General features: G+C 39.3%; 1 protein-coding gene and 1 non-coding gene across 5 annotated transcripts in view; one reads left to right on the top strand and one right to left on the bottom strand.

Annotated features, from left to right (window-relative positions):
• LOC116461506 (zinc finger protein 33A) overlaps positions 1 to 24,127 on the top strand; it is a 61,786-nt gene that overhangs the window by 16,639 nt on the left and 21,020 nt on the right. The window contains exon 1 of one of the 4 annotated variants that reach the window (XM_058436530.1): positions 8,151 to 8,211. The exons of the other annotated variants lie outside the window; for them this stretch is intronic. The gene's annotated coding sequence lies outside the window, so the exon portion shown is untranslated. Of the gene's footprint in view, positions 1 to 8,150; positions 8,212 to 24,127 lie in introns of those variants that run through there. 4 annotated transcript variants of the gene reach the window in all.
• Positions 17,822 to 17,927, bottom strand: LOC116466156 (U6 spliceosomal RNA). Its single transcript, XR_004247406.1, has one exon. It is a non-coding gene; the product is annotated as a U6 spliceosomal RNA (small nuclear RNA).

Here is a 24,127-nt window from a genome sequence, read left to right on the forward strand (position 1 = left end):
ATGGATGCCTTTCTGTCTTTTAGTTGCTTGGCTGGAACTTCTACTGCAGTGTTAAATAGCACTGGCAAAAGTGTATATTTTTGTCATCTTCCTGATGTTAAGAGGAAAGCTTTCTTTCATCAGTGAATATGATGTAAAGCTGTGAATTTTCCATAAATGCCCTCTATTCTGTTTTGTGTTTTCTGCATGTATTTATCCTGAAAGGGGGTTGGATTTTGTCAACTGCCTTTCCTGCATCAACTGAGATGATCATGTCCTTTTTTTACTTGTTTTATTAATGAAGTGTATTACATTCATTTTCTTTTCTTTTCTTTTCTTTTTTTTAACATTGATTTTCTTATGTTGAACCACACAGGCATTTCCAGGATAAATCCCCCTTGGTCCCTTGGTCATGGTGTATAGTCCTCTTAATATACCATTAAATATATTTTACTGGAATTTGTGTGTGTGTGTGTGTGTGTGTGTGTGTGTGTGTAGCTTTGTATCTGTATTCATATACATCATTCATTCATTCATTTATTCATTTGCATTTGTATTTTTTTTTTTTTTTTTTTGAGAGACAGAGTCTCACTCTTGCCCAGGCTGTAGTGCAGTGGCACAATTATGGCTCACTGCAGCCTCGAACTTCCAGGCTCAAGCGATCCTCCCCATTCAGCCTCCTGAGGGGACTACAGCTGTATACCACCATGCCCACTATGCCAAGCTCTCTTTTTTTTTTTTTGGTGGAAACAGGGTCTCACTATGTTGCTCATGCTGATCTTGGACTTCTGGCATCAAGTGATCCACCTTGGCCTCCCAAACCTCTGGGATTACAGGTGCTATCCATCATGCCCAGCCTCAGTCTAAAACTATTAACTGTAAGAACTGTCAGTTTCTCCCTTGCATTCTGTCAATGTTTGCTTTACATGTTTCAGGATGCTGCTTGGTACATATATAGTTATAATTTTTATATCTTATTGATGGAACGACCCTTTATTCATATATAGTATCCTTCTTTGTCTCTTGTAACAGCTTATGACTTAATCTATTTTGGGTGAAATTAGTATAGCCACCCCAGTTCCCTTTTGGTGGCTATTTTCATGGAATATCTTTTATCAGCCTTTCAGTTTTAATTTATTTGTGTCTTTGGATCTAAAGTCAGTTTGTTTTGGACAATGTGTAGTTTGATCATGTTTTTAAAAAATCTTTTCTGAAGCTGGGCGGTTGACACCTGTAATCCCAGCACTTTGGGAGGATCTCTTGAGCCCAGGAGTTGGAGACCAGCCTGGTCTACAAAGTGAGACTCCGTTTCTACAAAAAAATAGAAAATAAATAATTGGGTGTGGTGATGTGCACTTGTGGTTCCAGCTACTTGGGAGGCTGAGGGAGGAGGATCCTTTCAGACCAGGAAGTCAAGGCTGCAATGAGTCATGTTTGTGCCACTGCACTCCAGCCTAGGTGACAGAGCAAGATCCTGTGTAAAATAAATAAATAAATAAATAAATAAATAAATAAATAAATAAATAAATAAATAAATAAAATAAAATAAAATAAAATAAAATCCATTCTGCCAGCCTCTGCCTTCTGATTGGTGTGTTCAATCAATTATCATTTAAAGTAATCACTGACAAGGAAGCACTTCTGCCATACTGCATTTTGTTTTCTGTATGTTGTATACCTTCTTTGGTCCCATATTCCCTTTATTACTGTCTTCTTTGTGTTTTGTGTGTTTTTTTTTTTTTTTTTTGAGACAAAAGTCTTGCTCTGTTGCCCAGGCCAGGGTGCAGTGGTACGATCTTGGCTCACTGCAACCTCCTCCTCCTGGATTCAAGTGATTCTCATGCCTCAGCCTCCCAAGTAGCTGGGACTACAGGCACATGCCCCACGCCCAGCTAATTTTTGTGTCTTTAGTAGAGATGGAGTTTTGCCACGTTGACCAGGCTAGTCTTGAACTCCTGGCCTCAAGTGATCCACCCGTCTCGGCCTCCCAAAGTGCTGGGATTACATGCATGAGCCCACCACGCCTGGCCTGATTTTTATAGTGAATCATTTTTATTCCCTTCTCATTTCCTTCTGTGTATGTTTTTTAGATATTGCCTTTGTAGTTAACCATGGGGATTACTTTCACATTCTAAATTCATGAAAATCTAGTTTAAATTAATTCCCTCGTAACTTCAATGTTATATGAAAACCTTGCCTCTACCTAGCACCTTACTCATCCCCTTTATGTTGTCACACATTACGTCTTTATACATTGTGTGCCCATAATGTAAATTTATATTTAGTTCTTATCCATTTATCTTTTAAGTCCTGCAGGAAGTAACAAAATGGAGTTACAAAGCAAACATACAATGACCCTGGCTTTTATATTTGTCTATATAGTTAACTTTATTGGAAATCTTTATTTTTTCCTCCAGATTGAGTCTAGTTTCTTTTTATTTCTTCTTGAAAGACACTCTTTAGTGCTTCCTGTATAGCAGGCCTGGTAGTAACAAACTCTCTCAGCATTTGTTTATCTGGGATTAACTTCATTTCTCTTTCATTTTGAAGGACTGTTTTACCAGCTAGAGAATTCTCAGATGCTAGTTTTTTTCTTTCAGTAATTTATATATGTCATCCATCTGTCTTCAGGCCTTCAATTGATTTCTAAGGAGATATCAGCTCCTAATATTAATGAGGACCTCTTGTAAAGTAAAAATGCCACAAAACTTTCCCGCCATTTGAAGTCGCCTTTTTCCTGATTTAGCATTCACTTGGTTACTGTAAACCTTTGTTTTCCAGAGTTCTAACAAGGTTGGTTTTTATAGTTCTTGTTTTTTGGTGTTTCTGTGGGGAGACAGTTTGGAGTTGTGTACTCCACCATTTGGTTATGTCACTCAACAACATGGACCTGTTGTCCACTCAAGAACAACAACAAAATGAGATCTGCAAAGAAACAGCAAAAATGTGACCCACGCACAGGACTAACAACAGGCAACACAATAATATGGTTTCTGCCATTTAAGTTGGCAAAAACCGAGTTGTCTGGTGCAGATCAGTGTATATTGTGTAATTTGAGGAAAAGCCAGTAAAATAATGAAAAATGAACAAAACCTTGGGAAACAGATATCATTAGTTGCACCAGCATATACAAATGGGAGTATCAATATGAGAGAACAGAAAGGGAAAGAAAAAGTTTTTGAAGAATTCGCAGAAACACCCACAATTTGTTGAAGAACACTAATTCATCCAAGAAGCTCAACAAACTCGTAGGAGGATAAATGCAATGAGACTTATACCCAGACATGTCATACTGAAATATGTTTTTATCATGCTCTTATTTGACCTGCCTTATAAAAGTGATAATACAATTGCTGGTGAGGATTTAGAGGAACTGAATTGTTCATACGTTTTTGATGGCATGTAAAATGCTACAGTCATTCTAGAAAATAGTTTGTCAGTTCCATTTAAAACTAAAAACAAACTTAGCATGTCAGTCACTAGTTGCACTTAGACATTTATCCTTGAGAAATAAAAACTTACGTTCCATCAAAAAGATTTCATAGCAGTTTTATGAGTAATAGCCAAAACGTGAATAATCCAGATGTTCTTGAATGGATAATGTGTGGTGTGTCCATACCATGAAGTGTTACCCAGTATTAAAATGGAATGAATGACCAATACATGTAACAGTACGGATGAATCTCAAGAGATTAAGCTGAGTTTTAAAAAACCCAATCTCAACAATTTACGTATTTGTTCTGGTCCACCCCATAGAGTTGGGATGAACCCTCCTACCCCCAACGTTTGGTTTAGATATCAAAACTGGTAATGATATCAAGAGTGTAAAAATGAGTTTATTACTTATAGAGACAGGTTTCTAGGGAGACCAGAGAAGGCTCCTAAGCAGGTCTAAATGTGGATTGAGAAAGAAGGGAGAAGAATGTCTGCTTGTCATTAGGAATTTGGGGTGTGGTAAGCACACACAAAAAGGATGGAGTTTGTGTGGTTTGAGTTTCCTACTGGCATTGAGGGAGGGACCACCTAGGCTTTATTATTGGCTTGCCCAAATGTAGGGTAAGAGGGGAGATGGGTGGGATTTGAAATCTATTAGCAGCCAATTACCACAAATGCAGTTAGGCTGTTTATCATAATACTTCATGATTTTATTTGTATAACACTTTTGAAATGACAACATAGAAATGGAAAACAGATTCATGGCTGCCAGTGTTAGGAAGGCAGATAGGGTGGGAGATGGCTGTAGTTACCACGTGTGGCATCCTTGTGATGGGACCGTTCTGTATCACCAATGTTGTGATTGTCACAAAAATCTATACATGTGGCAAAATTTATAGAACTAAATATACACAAGTAATGCACGTGAAACTTGTGAAATCTGAATAATGTTGATTGAATGAATCAATGTCAGTTCTGATATTGAACTATAGTTCTGCAAATTGTTACCATGGAGAAAACTGGGTGAGGGGTATGCAGAATCTTCTCATTATTTCTTCCAGCTGCATGTCAATTTAAGAATTGTCTCCAGGCTGGGTGCGGTGGCATATGCCTGTAATCTCAGCACTTTGGGAGGCCAAGGTGGGTGGATCACTTGAGCTCAGGAGTTTGAGACCAACCTGGGCAACGTGGTGAAACCCCATCTCTACAAAAAGTAAAGAAATTAGCCAGGTGTGGTGGTGTGTGCCTGCAGTCCCAGCTACTTGGGAGGCTGAGGTAGTAGGATCGCTTGAGCCCAGGAGGTCAAGGCTGCAGTAAGCTGTGATGGCACCATTTGACTCCAGCCTGGGTGACAGAGTGAGACCTTGCCTCGAAAAAAAAAAAAAGAATTGTCTCCAAATAAAAAGTTTTGTAAATTGCCTACCAACTATAATTCAGCTTCTTAATCTTTAGTAAAGGTAATAGGCCGGGTGCAGTGGCTCATGCCTGTAACTCCAGCACTTTGGGAGGCTGAGGCGGGCAGATCACGAGGTCAGGAGATGGAGACCATCCTGGCCAACATGGTGAAACCCCGTCTGTACTAAAATACAAAAAATTAGCTGGGCATGATGGTGCGCTCCTGTAGTCCCAGCTACTCGGGAGGCTGAGACAGTAGAATTGCTTGAACCCGGGAGGCGGAGGTTGCACTGAGCCAAGATGGCACCACTGCACTCCAGCCTGGCAACAGAGCGAGATTCCATCTTAAAATAAAATAAAATAAAGTAAAATAAAATGTAATGGACAAAAACATATTGTACACTATTTGTTGAAAAATCACAGCACACTTTCTATATAAGAGATGCTGGATCTCTTGTATCACCAGTTTTACTGAATCTCATAGGGGATCTACTGTCCATTATACAGACAATAAAAAAAAATAAAGGTTGGGAAGTCAAATTGTCATTTTGCGTGCCCGAGGATTTGATTATCTGTACAAGCAAAAGTAAATGTTACACAGAAGTGATTCAAATTACTAAAAAAAGTTAGTTTAGTGAGGTGGTTGGCTGTAAGAACAATACATAATATCAGTTGTGTGTTATTTATACACCACGAAACAGGTATATAAGAAACAATTTTCTTGAGAGTTATATGAGATATAATTCACATACTGTACTCTTCACCAATTTTACGTGTATAAATCAAACATTGTTAGTGTATTTGCAGGATTGTGCAACATTCCTGACAATCTTTTTTACTTTTTTTGAGATGGAGTCTCGCTGTGTCACCCACGCTGGAGTGCAGTGGCATGGTCTTGGCTTACCGCAACCTCTGCCTCTCCAGTTCAAGCCAATTCTCCTGCCTCAGCCTCCTGAGTAGCTGGGATTACACAGCCTCCTGAATAGTTGGGATTACAGGCTCATGCCACCACACCTGGCTGTTTTTATATTTTCCCCATGTTGGCCAGGCTGGTCTCAAACTCCTGACTTCAGGTTACCCAGGTACCTCAGCCTCCCAAAGTGCTGAGATTACAGGCGTGAACCACCGCACCCGGCCGACAGTTGTTTTTTTGAGACAGAATCTTGCTCTGTTGCTCAGGCTGGAGTACAGTGGCGCGATCTTGGCTCACTGCAACTTTCACCTCCCAGGTTCAAGCGATTCTCCTGCCTCAGCCTCCTGAGTATCTGGGATTGCAGGTGTGTACCACTACGCCCAGCTGTTTTTTTATATTTTTAGTAGAGAAGGGGTTTCACCATGTTGGCCAGGCTGGTCTGGAGCTCCTGACCTCAAGTGATGTGCCTGCATAGGCCTCCCAAAATGCTGGGATTATAGGCGTGAGGCACTGCACCCAGCTGACAATGTTTCTTTCTTTCTTTTTTTTTTTTTTTTTTTTTGAGATGGAGTCTTGCTCTGTTGCCCAGGCTGGAGTGCAGTGGCGTGATCTTGGCTTACTGCAACCTCTGCCTCCTGGGTTCACGCCATTCTCCTGCCTCAGCCTCCCGAGTAGCTGGGACTACAGGTGCCCGCCACCACACCCGGCTAATTTTTTTCTATTTTCAGTAGAGACGGGGTTTCACCGTGTTAGCCAGTATGGTCTCGAACTCCTGACCTTGTGATCCTCCTGTCTCAGCCTCCCAAAGTGCTGGGATTACAGGTGTGAGCCACCGTGCCCGGCCAACGATGTTTCTTAGAACATTGTCATCATCCCTGAAACAAAGCCAATATCTGTTAGCAATTGCTTTCTCTTTCCCCTTTCCTGTAGCCCTTGGCAACCAAAATTGAATTTTCTGCTGTGTGGATTTGCCTAATCTGGATGTTTCATAAAAATGGAACTGTATGTGACCTTTTCTGCCTAGCTTCTTTTTCTTAGCATAACATATTCAAGGTTCATCCATGTTGTAGCATGTATCAATATTTCACTTGTTTTTTAATGGCCATATAACATGGTGTGTCGATATACTGCATTTTATGTATCCATTTGTCAGTGGGTGGACATTTGGTTTTAGTTGTACTTCTTGACTATTATGAATAATTCTGCTGTAATTGTTCATGTATAAGTTTTCACATGGACATGTATTTTCAGTCATTTCAGATAGATACCTAGAAGTAGAATGCTGGTTATATGGTGACTCTGTGTTTAACTTTCTTGGGAACTGCCTGATTATTTCTCATAGCAGCCACAATACTTTACAATCCTGCCAGCAATGCATGAACTTTCCAGTTTTTCTAGTTTGCCAACATTTTTCATTAATATTAATATTTATTATACCAATCCAGTAGTTGTAACGAGGTATCTCATTGTGGTTTTTTGCATTTCCCAATGGCTAATGATGTTGAACTTTTTTTGTTTGTTTGTTTTTGAGATAGAGTCTCGCTCTGTTGCTCACTGCAACCTCTGTCTCCTGGGTCCAAGCAGTTCTCTACCTCAGCCTCCTGAGTAGCTGGGATTACAGGCGCCCACCACCACGCCAGGCTAATTTTTGTATTTTTGGTAGAGATGGGGTTTCACCATCTTGGCCAGGCTGGACTTGAACTCCTGATCTCATGATCCACCCGCCTCGGCCTCCCAAAGTGCTGGGATTACAGGTGTGAGCCGCTGCTCCCGGCCTGATGTTGAACATTTTTTTTTTTTTTTTTTTTTTTTTTTTTTTTTTTTTTTTTTTGAGACGGAGTCTCGCTCTGTCACCCAGGCTGGAGTGCAGTGGCGCAATCTCGGCTCACTGCAAGCTCTGCCTCCCGGGTTCACGCCATTCTCCTGCCTCAGCCTCTCCGAGTAGCTGGGACTACAGGCGCCCGCCATCACGCCCGGCTAATTTTTTTGTATTTTTAGTAGAGACAGGGTTTCACTGTGGTCTCGATCTCCTGACCTCGTGATCCGCCCGCCTCGGCCTCCCAAAGTGCTGGGATTACAAGCGTGAGCCACCGCGCCCGGCCTGTTGAACATTTTTTATGCACTTGTTGGCTATTTATGTATCTCCTTTGTCGATTTAAAACATTCACTTTATTTCATGACTTACAGAAAAATTGGGGAGATAGTAGAGAGAATTGCCATTTACCCAGTTTCTGCTGTTGTTAACGTGTTGGGATGGTATGTTTGCAACAGCTGTTAAACCAACATTGGTACATGATTGTTGACTAAAGTCCATATTTTTATTTAGGGTCTGCTGATTTTACCTAATGTCCTTCTTTGTTCCAGGATCCCTTCCAGGGCACCATATTACATTTAGTTTTCATGTCTCTTTAGGCTCCTCTTGGCTATGGTGGTTTCCCAGACTTTCCTTGTTTTGGATGACCTTGACAGTTTAGAGGAGTCGTGGTGAGGTATATATAAATTCCATTTATTGGAATGTGTCTGATGTTTTTCTCAAGATAAGACTGGGATTATAGGTTTTGGGGAAAAAGCCCACAGTGGTAAAGTACCTTTTTTGTCACATTATATCAAGCATGCTTACTGTCACCATGTTTTATGACTGTTGATGTTGGCCTTAAATGTCTTGGCAAACAGAGTTTGTCCGCTATAAAGTTACATCTTTTTCGTATTTTCCATATTGTACACATTAGAACAATGTTACTCTGCACAACTCACACGTAAGAAGTGGAGATTTATGAATTTTGTTGCTGTTGTTTTTTAGAGCACTTTCCTTCTGTCACTACAAGGTGGTCCAGGCTCATCTTGTATATTTCCTTTCTAAAATCAGCCATCATTTCTTCAGGTAATCCTGGTTCCTTTTATTTGAAGATGGTATTAGAAACCAAGATAGGGGCTAATGGTGTGCTTGCAGCAGTAGGGCGTGGCCATCTAAGCTGACAGAACAGGGAAATACACATGTGTATAAACCATGTAATATACTTACTTATAAATAGTTCTACATGTAACCATCTGTATCTCTCTTAAGCTAAACATATGTTTATACTTATACCTTCAATTCTTCATTACCACATGGATCATTCTAGCTTTCTTCCCTTGCTTCCCTGTAAATTACCATACCCAACAGTAAGAAATCTGGCTCTAACCATGCATCATCCATTTATTTTCTTTTTTTTTTTTGAGACAGAGTCTCGCTCTGTCACCCAGATTGGAGGGCAGTGGTGTGATCTCAGCTCAGGGCAACCTCCGCCTCCTGGGTTCAAGTATTTCTCCTGCTTCAGCTTCTCAAGTAGCTGGTGCTATAGGTGCGTGTACCACAATGCCCAGCCAATTTTTGTGTTTTTAGAAGAGATGGGGTTTTGCCATGTCGGACAGGCTGGTCTCGAACTCCTGATCTTAGGTGATCCACCTGCCTCGGCCTCCCAAAGTGCTGGGATTAAAGTTGTGAGCCACCGTGCCTGGCCTTCCATATAGTTTCGTTATTCTTTACCTGTATACGTGTATGGCACTGTCAGAATTGTTAATCATGCCTATGTGGAAAATAATTTTATAATTTTATCAACTAAAATACAGTACTTATGTGCAGATTTTCCTTTGGTCTCACAGACTTCTATCTCTTTCCAAAGTAATTAAGGTCAGGACTTCCTCCTGCATTGAAGGGGGTCCTTCATTGATACTGTTTTTTGCATTTGTAATGCAATTAGATGTTTTGGTACAGGATGCCTTTATTCCTGGCTCCTCCTGAACCCACGACTTCAGTGAAATGGGTAATTCCTTGAAATACACAAACTACCAAGAGCTACACAGAAGAAATAAACCATTCAAACAGACCAATATCAGTTAAAGAAATTGAATCCATAAAGCTTTTGTAAAAGAAAAGAAAGAAAATAAATTATCAGACTCTTTTTGGTTTCATTGGTGATTTCTGTGCAACATTTAAGGAAGAAATAAATATACCAGTTCTCTACAGTGTCTTTCAGAAAAGAGATGCAAAGGGAACCTTCTGAACACTTTTTAAAAAGGCTGTTTTTTCTCGAATCCTAAAAGCATATGAAGACCTTGCAAAGAAGAAAAACCACACACTAATATCCCTCATAAATATAGATGCAAAAATCCAAATGGAATCCAACATTGTATGAAAATAATTGGATGCTGTGACCACTCAAGGCTGGTCAGAGTTTGAAAATCAATTAATGTGGCCAGGTGCGTTGGCTTATGCCTGTAATCCTAGCACTTTGGGATGCTGACGCAGATGGATTACCTGATGTCAGGAGTTTAAGACTAGCCTGGCCAACATGGTAAAACCCTGTCTCTACTAAAAATACTAAATAAGCTGGGCGTGGTGGAGCGTGCCTGTAATCCCAGCTCCTCTGAAGCCTGAGGCAGGAGAATCACTTAGAACCTGGAACACAGAGGTTGCAGTGAGCTGAGATTGTGCCATTGCACTTCAGCCTGGGTGACAGAGCAAGACTCTGTCTCAAAAAAAAAAAAAAAAGAAAAATAAATCAATTTCTGTAACCCGCCACATCAACAGGCTACAGAAGAAAACCATATCATGTCAATTGATGGACAAGAGGCATTTGATAAAATCCAACACCCATTCATGATAAAACCGAGCAAACTAGAAATAGAGAGGAACTTCCTTAACTTGATAAAAAAAAAATCTACAAGAAACCTACTGCTAAGATCATACTTAGTGGTGAGACACTGGATACTTTCTCCCTAAGATAAGGAAACAAGATGTCTTGTCTCTTCACTCTTACTCAGCATCTCATTGGAAATTGTAGGTAATGCCATAAGACAACAAAATAAGAGGCATATAGATGGGAAAGGAAGAAATAAAACTTTTTTTGTTCGTACAGGCATGATTGCCTAAGGAGAAAATTCTAAAGAACTCCCAAAACTATTAAGTCTTTGTAGCAAAGTTGGAGGATAGAAGCTTAATATAGAAAAATCAATTCCTTTTTTCGTTATGTAGTTGTGTTATTTGTCCTTTTATTGTTGAGTTCTGAGAGTTTTTTCCATATTCTGTGTAGCAGTCCCTAATTACATACATTATTAGCCAATATTTTTCTCCCATTTGTGGGTTGTCATTTTATTGTCTTTACTTTGTTCTTGGTAGCAAAAGAGTTTTTCATTCCATGAAGTATAATTTGTTTTTTCTTTTGTTGCTTGTATTTTTGGTACTTTATCTAAAAGGGCTTTGTCTATCCCCAGGGCAGGAAGATCCACTCCTGTATTTTCTTTAAGTAATGGCTTTTAAATGTAGACCTGTGATCCATTATCAATTAGTTTTTGTATATGGTGTGAGGAAAGGAATAATTTTGATTTTTTGGAAACAAATATTCAGTTGTCTCAGCATCATTTCTTGAAAAGGTGATTTTTCTTTTTTTTTTTTTTTTTCTTTTTTCTTTTTTTTTTTGAGAGGGAGTCTCACTCTGTCACCCAGGCTGGAGGGCAGTGGCGCGATCTTGGCTCACTGTAACCTCTGCCCCCTGGGTTCAAGCAAGTCTCCTGCCTCAGCCTCCCGAGTAGCTGGGATTACAGGCATGCGCCACCATGCTTGACTAATTTTTTTGTATTTTTAGTAGAGACGGAGTTTCACCATATTGGCCAGGCTGGTCTCGAACTCCTCACCTTGTGATCTGCCTGCCTCAGCCTCCCAAAGTGCTAGGATCACAGGCATGAACTACCGCACCCAGCCAAAAAGGTGATTTTTCAGCATTAAATTGTCTTGGCATCATTGTTGAAAATTAACTGAACATCATATATAGTAGTGTTTATGAACTCTCAATTTTATTTCATATGTTTACCTCTATGCCAGTATCATACTATCTTGATTATTATAATTTTGTAGCAAATTTTCAAATTGAGAAGTGTATGTCTTCTAACTTTCTACTTCTTTTTTTAGATTGTTTTGATTGTATTCAGTTCTCTAAATTTCCACGTGAAATTTTAGACCAACTTGTTAGTTTCCCCAAAAAGGCAGATGGGACTTTGGTAGGGATTGTGTTGAATTTAGGTATTAATTTGGCAGTTATTGCCATCTTAACCATATGAATGCTATTCAGTGCCTTTCCATTTATTTAGGCTGCCTTTGATTTCTTACATCATTGTTTTGTGGTTTTCAGCCTATAGAAGCTCTGTATTTCCTTGATTAAAGTTATAAGTATTTTATTCTTTTTGATGCTATTGAAAATGGAATTTACTTATCTATTTACTTATTTGAGACAGAGTTTTGCTCTTACTGCCCAGGGTAGAGTGCAATGGCGCGATCTTGGCTCACTGCGTCTCAGCCTCCCAAGTAGCTGGGACTACAGGCACATGCCACCACGCCTGGCTAACTTTTTTGTATTTTTAGTAGAGATGAGGTTTCACTGTGTTGGCTGGGCTGGTCTCAACCTCCTGATATCAGGTGATCCACCCACCTCGGCATCCCAAAGTGCTGGGATTACAGGCTTGAGCCATTATGCCCGGCCAGAATTCTTTGTAAATTTTCATTTATGATTTGTTTGTTGTTAGTGAACTTGCACCCTGCAACATTGTTGAACTCTTTTATTAGTTTTAATAGTGTTTCAGCAGATTCTTTAAGATTTTCTATGTGCATGAGCAGTCAACTGCAAATACAGATAGTTTCACTTTTTTTTTTCCAATCTGAATTCCCCTTCCCCTTGCTTTTCTTGATTAGAATCTCCTCTGTGATGTGTAAGCAGCAGAAGGACATTCTTGTCTTCTTTTTGTTCTTAGAGTGAAATCACTGTACCTTCCATTATTTAGTATGATGTTGGTGGTGGACTTTTGTAGATGCCTTTAATCAGGCTGAGGAAGTTTAACTCTATTCCTGGTTTGCTGATTGTTTTTATAGAGAAGATGGATATTGGATTGTGTTAAATGCTTTTACTCTGTATACTGAGATGATCACGTGGTTATTGTTTCTTTTCTACTTACGTGGTGTATTAATTGATTTTCAAATGATAAACCAAACTTTCATTGCTAGGATAAATCCCACTTGATCATTGTATGTAATCCTTTTTATATACTACTGGATGAAATTTGCTAGTATTTTGTTGAGGATTTACAGGTCTGTAATCATGACACATGGATCTGTATTTTTTTTCATGTTTGATTTTGGTACCAGGGTAGTATTGGGATCATAGAATGAGCTGGCAAGTGTTTCTTCTTATTTTCTTGGAGTTTTTGAGTAATCGATAGTTCTTTTTAAATGTTTGATAAAATTCTCCAGTGAACCCATATGGACCTGGGTTTTGTTTTTGTTTTTGTAATAGGAAGTTTTCTTGTCTGTTTTTTTGTCTTTTTTTGAGACAGGGCCTCACTATATTGCCCAGGCTGGAGTGCAGTGGTGCAGTCATGGCTCACTGCAGCCTGACTTCCCAGGCTCAGGCAATTTTCCCACCTCCGACTCCCAAGTAGCTGGGACTACAGGCATATGCCAGCACACCCAGCTAATTGTATTTTTTTGTAGAGATGGGGTTTCACCATGTTCCTGGGCTGGTCGCAAACTCCTGAGTTCAAGTGATCCACCTGCCTTGGCCTCCCAAAGTGGTAGGATTACAGGCATGAGCCACTGCATCCCACCTGTAATGGGGAGTTTTAAATTTACAACTTTAGTCTGTTTACTTGTATAGGTCTTTTCAGATTTTTCTTTTTCTTCTTGAGTTGATTTTAGTTGTTTTTGTTTTATGGATTTTTCCATTTTGTTGAAGTTAAATAATTTGTTGGCATACATTGTTCATACCATTCTTTGTAATTATTTTTATTTCTGTAAGAGTACTAGTAATACATCTTTAATCCCTACTTTTAGTAATTTGAATCTTCTCTCTCTCTCTCTCTTTTTTTTTTACAATGTCAGTCTAGTTAGAGGTTTGTATATTTTGTTGATCTTTCTAGGAATCAGCTATTGTTTTTCTGTTCTCTAGTTCATTAATTTTTACTCTATAATCTTTCTGCTTTCCTGCCTTCTGCTTGGTTTGAGTTTGTATTGCTGCTCCTGTCCAAGTGTTTTAAGGTGGAAAATTAGTTTATTGATTTGAGATCTTTTAAAATATGGTTATTACAGCTACAAATCTCTAAGGATTGCTTTATCTGTGTTCCGTAAGTTTGAGTATGTCTTCATTTTTATATCAAAGCATTTTTTCTAATTTCATTTCTTACTGCTTCTTTAACTCTTTTTTTTTTAACTTCAGAATGTGTTATATAATTTGTGCATGTTTGTTCATTCTAAAAATTCCTTTGTCTTACTGATTTGTAATTTCGACTGTGGTCAGAGAATCATTTTAAATTTATTCTGGGGAATGTTTCATGTGTACTTTTGAAGAATACCTGCTCCACTGTTTTTGAGTGGAATGTTCTGTCTATGTCTCTTAGATCTGATTGCTTTAGAGCGTCATCTATATCTTCTGTTTCCATGTTTATTGTGTGCTCAGTTGTCCTAACCATTATTCAAAATGGGGTATTACATTTTGCAATAAGTATTGTAAACTTGTATATTTTTTTCTTTTAATTCTGTCAGTTGTTGCTACACATACTTTGAGGCTCTGTTAGTAGTACATATGCTTAGAATTGTTATGTCTCCTTTATTGATTGACCCTTTTATTGTTATATTAATAAAATTCCCCTCTTTATCCTTAGTAAAATTTTTGTATTAAAGTGTATTTTGTGTGATATTAGGATAGCTACTCCAGCCTTATAGGTGCCATGTGCCAGATATATCTTTTCCTGTTTTCAAATTTTCAACCTGTTTGTATCTATCTCTTATAGACAGCACATGTTTGGACTTTCACACTTTCGACAACCTGAGAATTGTTGCTTTTTGATTGGATTTTCAAATCATTCACTTTTTCCTGTTGTTATTGCTATACAGATGGTTCCTCACTTACAATGGTTTGACTTAGGATTTTTTAACTTTTCAATGGGTTTATTGGGTTGAAACCCCTTTGTATTTTCAGAATTTACAAAGGTTCAACTTACTATTTTTTCTATTTTTACTTGAATGTATTCCCATTTTAAGTGGAAAAACAATATTTTGTTTTGATAATTTGACTATTATCAGGATGTAACTTGATCGTAAGTCAAAGAGCATCTGTAGTTGGTTTTACCTCTGCCATTTTTGTTTTTGGTCTCCTGCTTTTTTGGTACTCTATTCCTTTTACTTTTGCTTTCTTTTACATGACATGAATATATTTTATTTTATTATTTTTATAGGTTTCGAGGGTACAAGTGCAGTTTTGTTACCCAGACGTAGCCCATAGAGGTGAAGTCTGGGCTTTTAGTGTGGCCATCAGCAGAATAGCACCAAGTAATTTCTTATCCTTCACCCTCCTCCCCACCCCTCCAAGTCTCCAGTGTCTCTCATTCCACTCTATTTTTATGTGTACACAACATGAGATGAATATATTTTAGTATAACATTTTAATTTTTAAAATTACTATGTCCCTTTGAAAATTTATTTACCTAGTGGTTGCTCTAGAACTTATAGAACTATAAGAACTTATAGAACTTATAGAACTTATAGAACTAATTTTTTTTAAAATTACTATGTCCCTTTGAAAATTTATTTACCTAGTGGTTGCTCTAGAACTTATAGAACTATAAGAACTTATAGAACTAATAAGTCTTACCTTATCAAAATCTACTTCAGATTTCTACTACCTTAACTCTGGTAAAATACAGAAACATTACTTATATATATCTCTATTTCCTCTTCTCCATTTGTTATTTTTATATATATTACATATATATTTAAAACCCAACAATACGTTGTTATACAGGCTGAGCATCCCAAATCCAAAAATCTCAAATGCTCCAAAATTTGAAACTGAGTGCCAACATGCTCAACATGCTCAAAGGAAATGCTTGTTGGAGCATTTCAGATTTTAGATTTCTGGATTTGAGAAGCTCAACCAGTAAGTATAATATAAACATTCCAAAATTTGGAAAAAATCTAAAGTGAGAAACACTTTTGATGCCAAGCATTTCAGATAAGGGATACTCAACCTGTAATTGTTACTTTATGTCATTTGATGGCTTTTTTTTTTTTTACTTTAAGTTCTGTGATACATGTGCAGAATGTGGAGGTTTTTACATAGGTATATGTGTTCCATGGTGGTTGACCCATCCTCTTAAGTTTCCTCCCCTCGCCCCCACCCCTCAACAGGCCCCAGTGTGTGTTGTTCCCCTCCCTGCGTTCATGTGTTGATGTCTTTTAAAGAAGCTGAAAGAAAGATAGGAAGTGTCTATTGGTAAAGTTTGTTATATTAACCTTCTTATTCATCATTTCTGCTTCAATTCATTTGTTTGTGTGGATTCAGAGTTACCATCTAGTGTAATTTCCTTACTCTGGCACAGATTTGTTCCTCTGTCTTTTTTCTTTCACCCTGAGGTGGAGTCTTGCTTTGTTGCCCAGGCTGGAGTGCAGTGGCACGATCTGAGCTCACTGTAACCTCCCGCCTCCTGGGTTCAAGCAATTCTCCTGTCTCAGCCTCCCGAGTAGCTGGGATTACAGGCATGTGCCACCACAGCTAATTTTTGTGTTTTTAGTAGAGACGGGGTTTTGCTGTGTTAGCCAGGCTGGTCTTGAACTCCTGACCACAGGTGATCTGCCTGCTTTGGCCTCCCAAAGTGCTGGGATTACAGGTGTGAGCCACCACACCCAGCTGCTCTATTTTTTTTGCTTTATTCTTTTTTTTTTTTTTTTTTTGCTTTATTTGTTTCCTTGTTTATCGATGTATTTTTTTTTTTTTTTTTTGAAACAGGGTCTCTCTGAGTCATTGAGGCTGGAGTGCAGTGGTAGGATCGCAGCTCATTGCAGCCTCAACTTCCTGGGCTCAAACAATACTCCCACCTCAGCCTCCTGAATAGCTGAGACTATAGGTGTGCACCACTGTGCCCGGCTAATTAAACATTTTTTTTTAGAGATGGGGTCTCAGTATGTTGCCTAAGCTGATGTTGAAATCCTGGGCTTAAGTGATTCTCCTGCTTCAGCCTCCCGAAGTGTTGGGATTACTGGCATGACCCACCATGCCTGGCCTGTCTTATTGCTAAATATATTGCATTTTTATATGTTATAGGTCCAACAATACAGTTATAAACATTGACTTATACATACTTGCTTATTAAATTGGGTAGGAAAAGAAAGAAGAAAAAATGTGCCTTTTTTACTCTCTTGTATCATTGCCTTTACCCACAATAATTGTGGATTTGAACTAGTGTTTGGAATCAGTTGTTTTCACCCTAAAGAACTTCTTTTCTTTCTTTTATGGTTAGTGTACTGGCAATGGATTCTCAAGTTTTTTTTATTTCTATTTATTTTTTAATTTGAGGATTTTTAATTTTCACCCTCTGTTTTGCAAATAGTTCTACTATTTTAGGTGACAGGTTATTAAAAAAGCTGGAAACCATCATTCTCAGCAAACTATCGTAAGGACAAAAAACCAAACACCACATGTTCTCACTCATAGGTGGGAATTGAACAATGAGAACACATGGACACAGGAAGGGGACATCACACACCGGGGACTGTTGTGGGGTGGGGAGAGGGGGGAGGGATAGCATTAGGAGATATACCTAATGCTAAATGACAAGTTAATGGGTACAGCACACCAACATGGCACATGTATACATATGTAACAAACCTGCACATTGTGCACATGTACCCTAAAACTTAAAAGTATAATAATAATAAAATAAAAAAATAGCTGTGTGACCTCAGGTCAAATTCTGTAAGCCTTAGCTTCTTTATTTGACAACTGGGAACACAATATTTTCCCCACCTCCCCCCACAACTCCACTAGTATTGTGGTGAAGATTAAAGAAATAATTTTCCTGTATGAATAAAAGGTATTTCATTGCAAAAAAAAAATTTTTTTTTCAGTACACTGAATATGTCATCCTGCCTCCTTCTGGCCTCTACTATCTCTGATGAGAAGCCATATGTTAATCTTAGGACATTCCCTTCATGTGAGGAGTTGTATTTCTCTTGATGCTTTCAAGATTTTCTCTTCGTCAACAGATTTGCAAGTTTTTGGCCTCTTTTTTTTTTTGTTTTGCTTAATGCAACACTTCATGAACTTGTGTGTCATTCTTGTGTAGCTGCTGTGCTAATCTTCTTCATATTGTTTCAGTTTTAGTATATGTGTTGCAAGGTGAGCATAGCCATTCATTTGTTTGAATATTTTTTCTGCTACTTGATATTTCTTCACTCCTCTGGTACTTCTGTTATGAATATATTGGTGTAGTTAATGGGGTTCCTCATTTTTTTGAAGGTTTCTTCATTTTTCATCACTCTTACTTCTCTCTGTTCTTTAGATTACTTAATCTCTATTGATCCATCTTTAAGTTTACTGATTATTTTGCCAGCTACAACCTTTCTTTTCTTTTCTTTTTTTTTTTCTTTTTTTTTTTTTTATTATACTTTAGGGTTTTAGGGTACATCTGCACAATGTGCAGGTTTGTTACATATGTATCCATGTGCCATGTTGATTTCCTGCACCCATTAACTCGTCATTTAGCATTAGGTGTATCTCCTAATGCTGTCCCTCCCCCCTCCCCCCACCCCACAACAGTTCCCGGAGTGTGATGTTCCCCTTCCTGTGTCCATGAGTTCTCATTGTTCAATTCCCACCTATGAGTGAGAACATGCGGTGTTTGGTTTTTTGTCCTTGCGATAGTTTACTGAGAATGATGTTTTCCAGTTTCATCCATGTCCCCACAAAGGACACGAACTCATCATTTTTTATGGCTGCATAGTATTCCATGGTGTATATGTGCCACATTTTCTTAATCCAGTCTATCGTTGTTGGACATTTGGGTTGGTTCCAACTCTTTGCTATTGTGAATAGTGCTGCAATAAACATACGTGTGCATGTGTCTTTATAGCAGCATGATTTATAGTCCTTTGGGTATATACCCAGTAATGGGATGGCTGGGTCAAATGGTATTTCTAGTTCTAGATCCCTGAGGAATCGCCACACTGACTTCCACAATGGTTGAACTAGTTTACAGTCCCACCAACAGTGTAAAAGTGTTCCTATTTCTCCACATCCTCTCCAGCACCTCTTGTTTCCTGATTTTTTAATGATGGCCATTCTAACTGGTGTGAGATGGTATCTCACTGTGGTTTTGATTTGCATTTCTCTGATGGCCAGTGATGATGAGCATTTCTTCATGTGTTTTTTGGCTGCATAAATGTCTTCTTTTGAGAAGTGTCTGTTCATGTCCTCTGCCCACTTTTTGATGGGGTTGTTTGTTTTTTTCTTGTAAATTTGTTTGAGTTCATTGTAGATTCTGGATATTAGCCCTTTGTCAGATGAGTAGGTTGCAAAAATTTTCTCCCATTCTGTAGGTTGCCTGTTCACTCTGATGATAGTTTCTTTTGCTGTGCAGAAGCTCTTTAGTTTAATGAGATCCCATTTGTCGATTTTTGCTTTTGTTGCCATTGCTTTTGGTGTTTTAGACATGAAGTCCTTGCCCACGCCTATGTCCTGAATGGTATTGCCTAGGTTTTCTTGTAGGATTTTAATGGTTTTAGGTCTAACATATAAGTCTTTAATCCATCTTGAATTAATTTTTGTATAAGGTGTAAGGAAGGGATCCAGTTGCAGCTTTCTACATATGGCTAGCCAGTTTTCCCAGCACCATTTATTAAATAGGGAATCCTTTCCCCATTTCTTGTTTTTGTCAGGTTTGTCAAAGATCAGATAGTTGTAGCTATGCGGCATCATTTCTGAGGGCTCTGTTCTGTTCCATTGATCTATGTCTCTGTTGTGGTACCAGTACCATGCTGTTTTGGTTACTGTAGCCTTGTAGTATAGTTTAAAGTCAGGTAGCGTGATGCCTCCAGCTTTGTTCTTTTGGCTTAGGATTGACTTGGCGATGCGGGCTCTTTTTTGGTTCCATATGAACTTTAAAGTAGTTTTTTCCAATTCTGTGAAGAAAGTCATTGGTAGCTTGATGGGGATGGCATTGAATCTATAAATTACCTTGGGCAGTATGGCCATTTTCACGATATTGATTCTTCCAACCCATGAGCATGGAATGTTCTTCCATTTGTTTGTATCCTCTTTGATTTCATTGAGCAGTGGTTTGTAGTTCTCCTTGAAGAGGTCCTTCACATCCCTTGTAAGTTGGATTCCTAGGTATTTTATTCTCTTTGAAGCAATTGTGAATGGGAGTTCACTCATGATTTGGCTCTCTGTTTGTCTGTTATTGGTGTACAAGAATGCTTGTGATTTTTGTACATTAATTTTGTATCCTGAGACTTTGCTGAAGTTGCTAATCAGCTTAAGGAGATTTTGGGCTGAGACAATGGGGTTTTCTAGATATACAATCATGTCATCTGCAAACAGGGACAATTTGACTTCCTCTTTTCCTAGTTGAATACCCTTTATTTCCTTCTCCTGCCTGATTGCTCTGGCCAGAACTTCCAGCACTATGTTGAATAGGAGCGGTGAGAGAGGGCATCCCTGTCTTGTGCCAGTTTTCAGAGGGAATGCTTCCAGTTTTTGCCCATTCAGTATGATATTGGCTGTGGGTTTGTCATAGATAGCTCTTATTATCTTGAGATACGTCCCATCAATACCTAATTTATTGAGAGTTTTTAGCATGAAGGGTTGTTGAATTTTGTCAAAGGCCTTTTCTGCATCTATTGAGATAATCATGTGGTTTTTGTCTTTGGTTCTGTTTATATGCTGGATTACATTTATTGATTTGCGTATGTTGAACCAGCCTTGCATCCCAGGGATGAAGCCCACTTGATCATGGTGGATAAGCTTTTTGATGTGCTGCTGGATTCGGTTTGCCAGTATTTTATTGAGGATTTTTGCATCAATGTTCATCAAGGATATTGGTCTGAAATTCTCTTTTTTGGTTATGTCTCTGCCAGGTTTTGGTATCAGGACGATGCTGGCTTCATAAAATGTGTTAGGGAGGATTCCCTCTTTTTCTATCGATTGGAATAGTTTCAGAAGGAATGGTACCAGTTCCTCCTTGTACCTCTGGTAGAATTCAGCTGTGAATCCGTCAGGTCCTGGACTCTTTTTGGTTGGTAAGCTATTGATTATTGCCACAATTTCAGAACCTGTTATTGGTCTATTCAGAGATTCAACTTCTTCCTGGTTTAGTCTTGGGAGGGTGTATTTGTCAAGGAATTTATCCATTTCTTCTAGATTTTCTAGTTTATTTGCATAGAGGTGTTTGTAGTATTCTCTGATGGTAGATTGTATTTCTGTGGGATCGGTGGTGATATCCCCTTTTTCGTTTTTTATTGCATCTATTTGATTCTTCTCTCTTTTCTTCTTTATTAGTCTTGCTAGCGGTCCATCAATTTTGTTGATCTTTTCAAAAAACCAGCTCCTGGATTCATTAATTTTTTGAAGGGTTTTTTGTGTCTCTATTTCCTTCAGTTCTGCTCTGATTTTAGTTATTTCTAGCCTTCTGCTAGCTTTTGAATGTGTTTGCTCTTGCTTTTCTAGTTCTTTTAATTGTGATGTTAGGGTGTCAATTTTGGATCTTTCTTGCTTTCTGTTGTGGGCATTTAGTGCTATAAATTTCCCTCTACACACTGCTTTGAATGTGTCCCAGAGATTCTGGTATGTTGTATCTTTGTTCTCGTTGGTTTCAAAGAACATCTTTATTTCTGCCTTCATTTCATTATGTACCCAATAGTCATTCAGGAGCAGGTTGTTCAGTTTCCATGTAGTTGAGCGGTTTTGAGTGAGTTTCTTAATCCTGAGTTCTAGTTTGATTGCACTGTGGTCTGAGAGACAGTTTGTTATAATTTCTGTTCTTTTACATTTGCTGAGGAGAGCTTTACTACCAACTATGTGGTCAATTTTGGAATAGGTGTGGTGTGGTGCTGAAAAAAATGTATATTCTGTTGACTTGGGGTGGAGAGTTCTGTAGATGTCTATTAGGTCCACTTTATGTAGAGCTGAGTTCAATTCCTGGATATCCTTGTTAACTTTCTGTCTCGTTGATCTGTCTAATGCTGACAGTGGGGTGTTAAAATCTCCCATTATTATTGTGTGGGAGTTTAAGTCCCTTTGTAGGTCACTGAGGACTTGCTTTATGAATCTGGGTGCTCCTGTGTTGGGTGCATATATATTTAGGATAGTTAGCTCTTCTTGTTGAATTGATCCCTTTACCATTATGTAATGGCCTTCTTTGTCTCTTTTGATCTTTGTTGGTTTAAAGTCTATTTTATCAGAGACTAGGATTGCAACCCCTGCCTTTTTTTGTTTTCCAGTTGCTTGATAGATCTTCCTCCATCCCTTTATTTGGAGTCTATGTGTGTCTCTGCACGTGAGATGGGTTTCCTGAATACAGCACACTGATGGGTCCTGACTCCTTATCCAGTTTGCCAGTCTGTGTCTTTTGATTGGAGCATTTAGCCCACTTACATTTAACGTTAATATTGTTATGTGTGAATCTGATCCTGTCATTATGATGTTAGTTGGTTATTTTGCTCGTTAGTTGTTATTGTTTCTTCCTAGCCTTGATGGTCTTTACAATTTGGCATGTTTTTGCAGTGGCTGGTACTGGTTGTTCCTTTCCATGTTTAGTGCTTCCTTCAGGAGCTCTTTTAGGGCAGGCCTGGTGGTGACAAAATCACTCAGCGTTTGCTTGTCTGTAAAGTATTTTATTTCTCCTTCACTTATGAAGCTTAGTTTGGCGGGATAGCAAATTCTGGGTTGAAAATTCTTTTCTTTAAGAATGTTGAATATCGGCCCCCACTCTCTTCTGGCTTGTAGAGTTTCTGCCGAGAGATCAGCTGTTAGTCTGATGGGCTTCCCTTTGTGGGTAACCCGACCTTTCTCTCTGGCTGCCCTTAACATTTTTTCCTTCATTTCAACTTTGGTGAATCTGACAATTATGTGTCTTGGAGTTGCCCTTCTCGAGGAGTATCTTTGTGGCGTTCTCTGTATTTCCTGAATCTGAATGCTGGCCTGCCTTGCTAGATTGGGGAAGTTCTCCTGGATAATATCTTGCAGAGTGTTTTCCAACTTGGTTCCATTCTCCCCATCATTTTCAGGTACACCAATCAGACGTAGGTTTGGTCTTTTCACATAGTCCCAAATTTCTTGGAGGCTTTGTTCATTTCTTTTTATTCTTTTTTCTCTAAACTTCCCTTCTCTCTTCATTTCATTCATTTCATCTTCCATCAGCGATACCCTTTCTTCCAGTTGATCGCATCTGCTACTGAGGCTTCTGCAATCTTCGCGTAGTTCTCGAAACTTGGCTTTCAGCTCCATCAGCTCCTTTAAGCCCTTCTCTCCATTGGTTATTCTAGTTATCCATTCTTCTAATATTTTTTCAAAGTTTTTAACTTCTTTGCTATTGTTTTGAATTTCCTCTCGTAGCTCAGAGTAGTTTGATCGTCTGAAGCCTTCTTCTCTCAACTCATCAAAGTCATCCTCCATCCAGCTTTGTTCCGTTGCTGGTGAGGAACTGCGTTCCTTTGGAGGAGGAGAGGTGCTCTGTTTTTTAGAGTTTCCAGTTTTTTTGTTCTGTTTTTTCCCCATCTTTGTGGTTTTATCTACTTTTGGTCTTTGATGATGGTGATGTACAGATGGGTTTTTGGTGTGGATGTCCTTTCTGTTTGTTAGTTTTCCTTCTACCAGACAGGACCCTCAGCTGCAGGTCTGTTGGAGTTTACTAGAGGTCCACTCCAGACCCTGTTTGGCTGGGTGTCAGCAGCGGTGGCTGCAGAACAGCGGATTTTCGTGAGACCACAAATTCAGCTGTCTGATAGTTCCTCTGAAAGTTTTGTCTCAGGGGAGTACCCGGTTGAATGAGGTGTCAGTCTGACCCTACTGGGGGGGTGCCTCCCAGTTAGGCTGCTCAGGGGTGAGGGACCCACTTTAGGAGGCAGTCTGTCCGTTCTCAGATCTCCAGCTGCGTGCTGGGAGAACCACTACTCTGTTCAAAGCTGTCAGTCAGACAGGGACCTTTAAGTCTGTGGAGGTTCTTGCTGAGTTTTTGTCTGTGCCCTGCCCCCAGAGGTGGAGCCTACAGAGGCAGGCAGGCCTCCTTGAGCTGTGGTGGGCTCCACCCAGTTCGAGCTTCCTGGCTGCTTTGTTTACCTAAGCAAGCCTGGGCAATGGCGGGCGCCCCTCCCCCAGCCTCGCTGCCGCCTTGCAGCTTGATCTCAGACTGCTGTGCTAGCAATCAGCGAGACTCCGTGGGCACAGGACCCTCCGAGCCAGGTGCGGGACACAATCTCCTAGTGTGCCGTTTTCCAGGCCCGTTGGAAAAGCGCAGTATTGGGGTGGGACTGACCCGATATTCCAGGTGCCGTCTGTTTCCCCTTTCTTTGACTAGGAAAGGGAACTCCCTGACCCCTTGCGCTTCCCA

Source organism: Hylobates moloch, unplaced genomic scaffold, assembly GCF_009828535.3.
Source record: "Hylobates moloch isolate HMO894 unplaced genomic scaffold, HMol_V3 SCAFFOLD_3, whole genome shotgun sequence".
NCBI classification, from domain to species: domain Eukaryota; kingdom Metazoa; phylum Chordata; class Mammalia; order Primates; family Hylobatidae; genus Hylobates; species Hylobates moloch.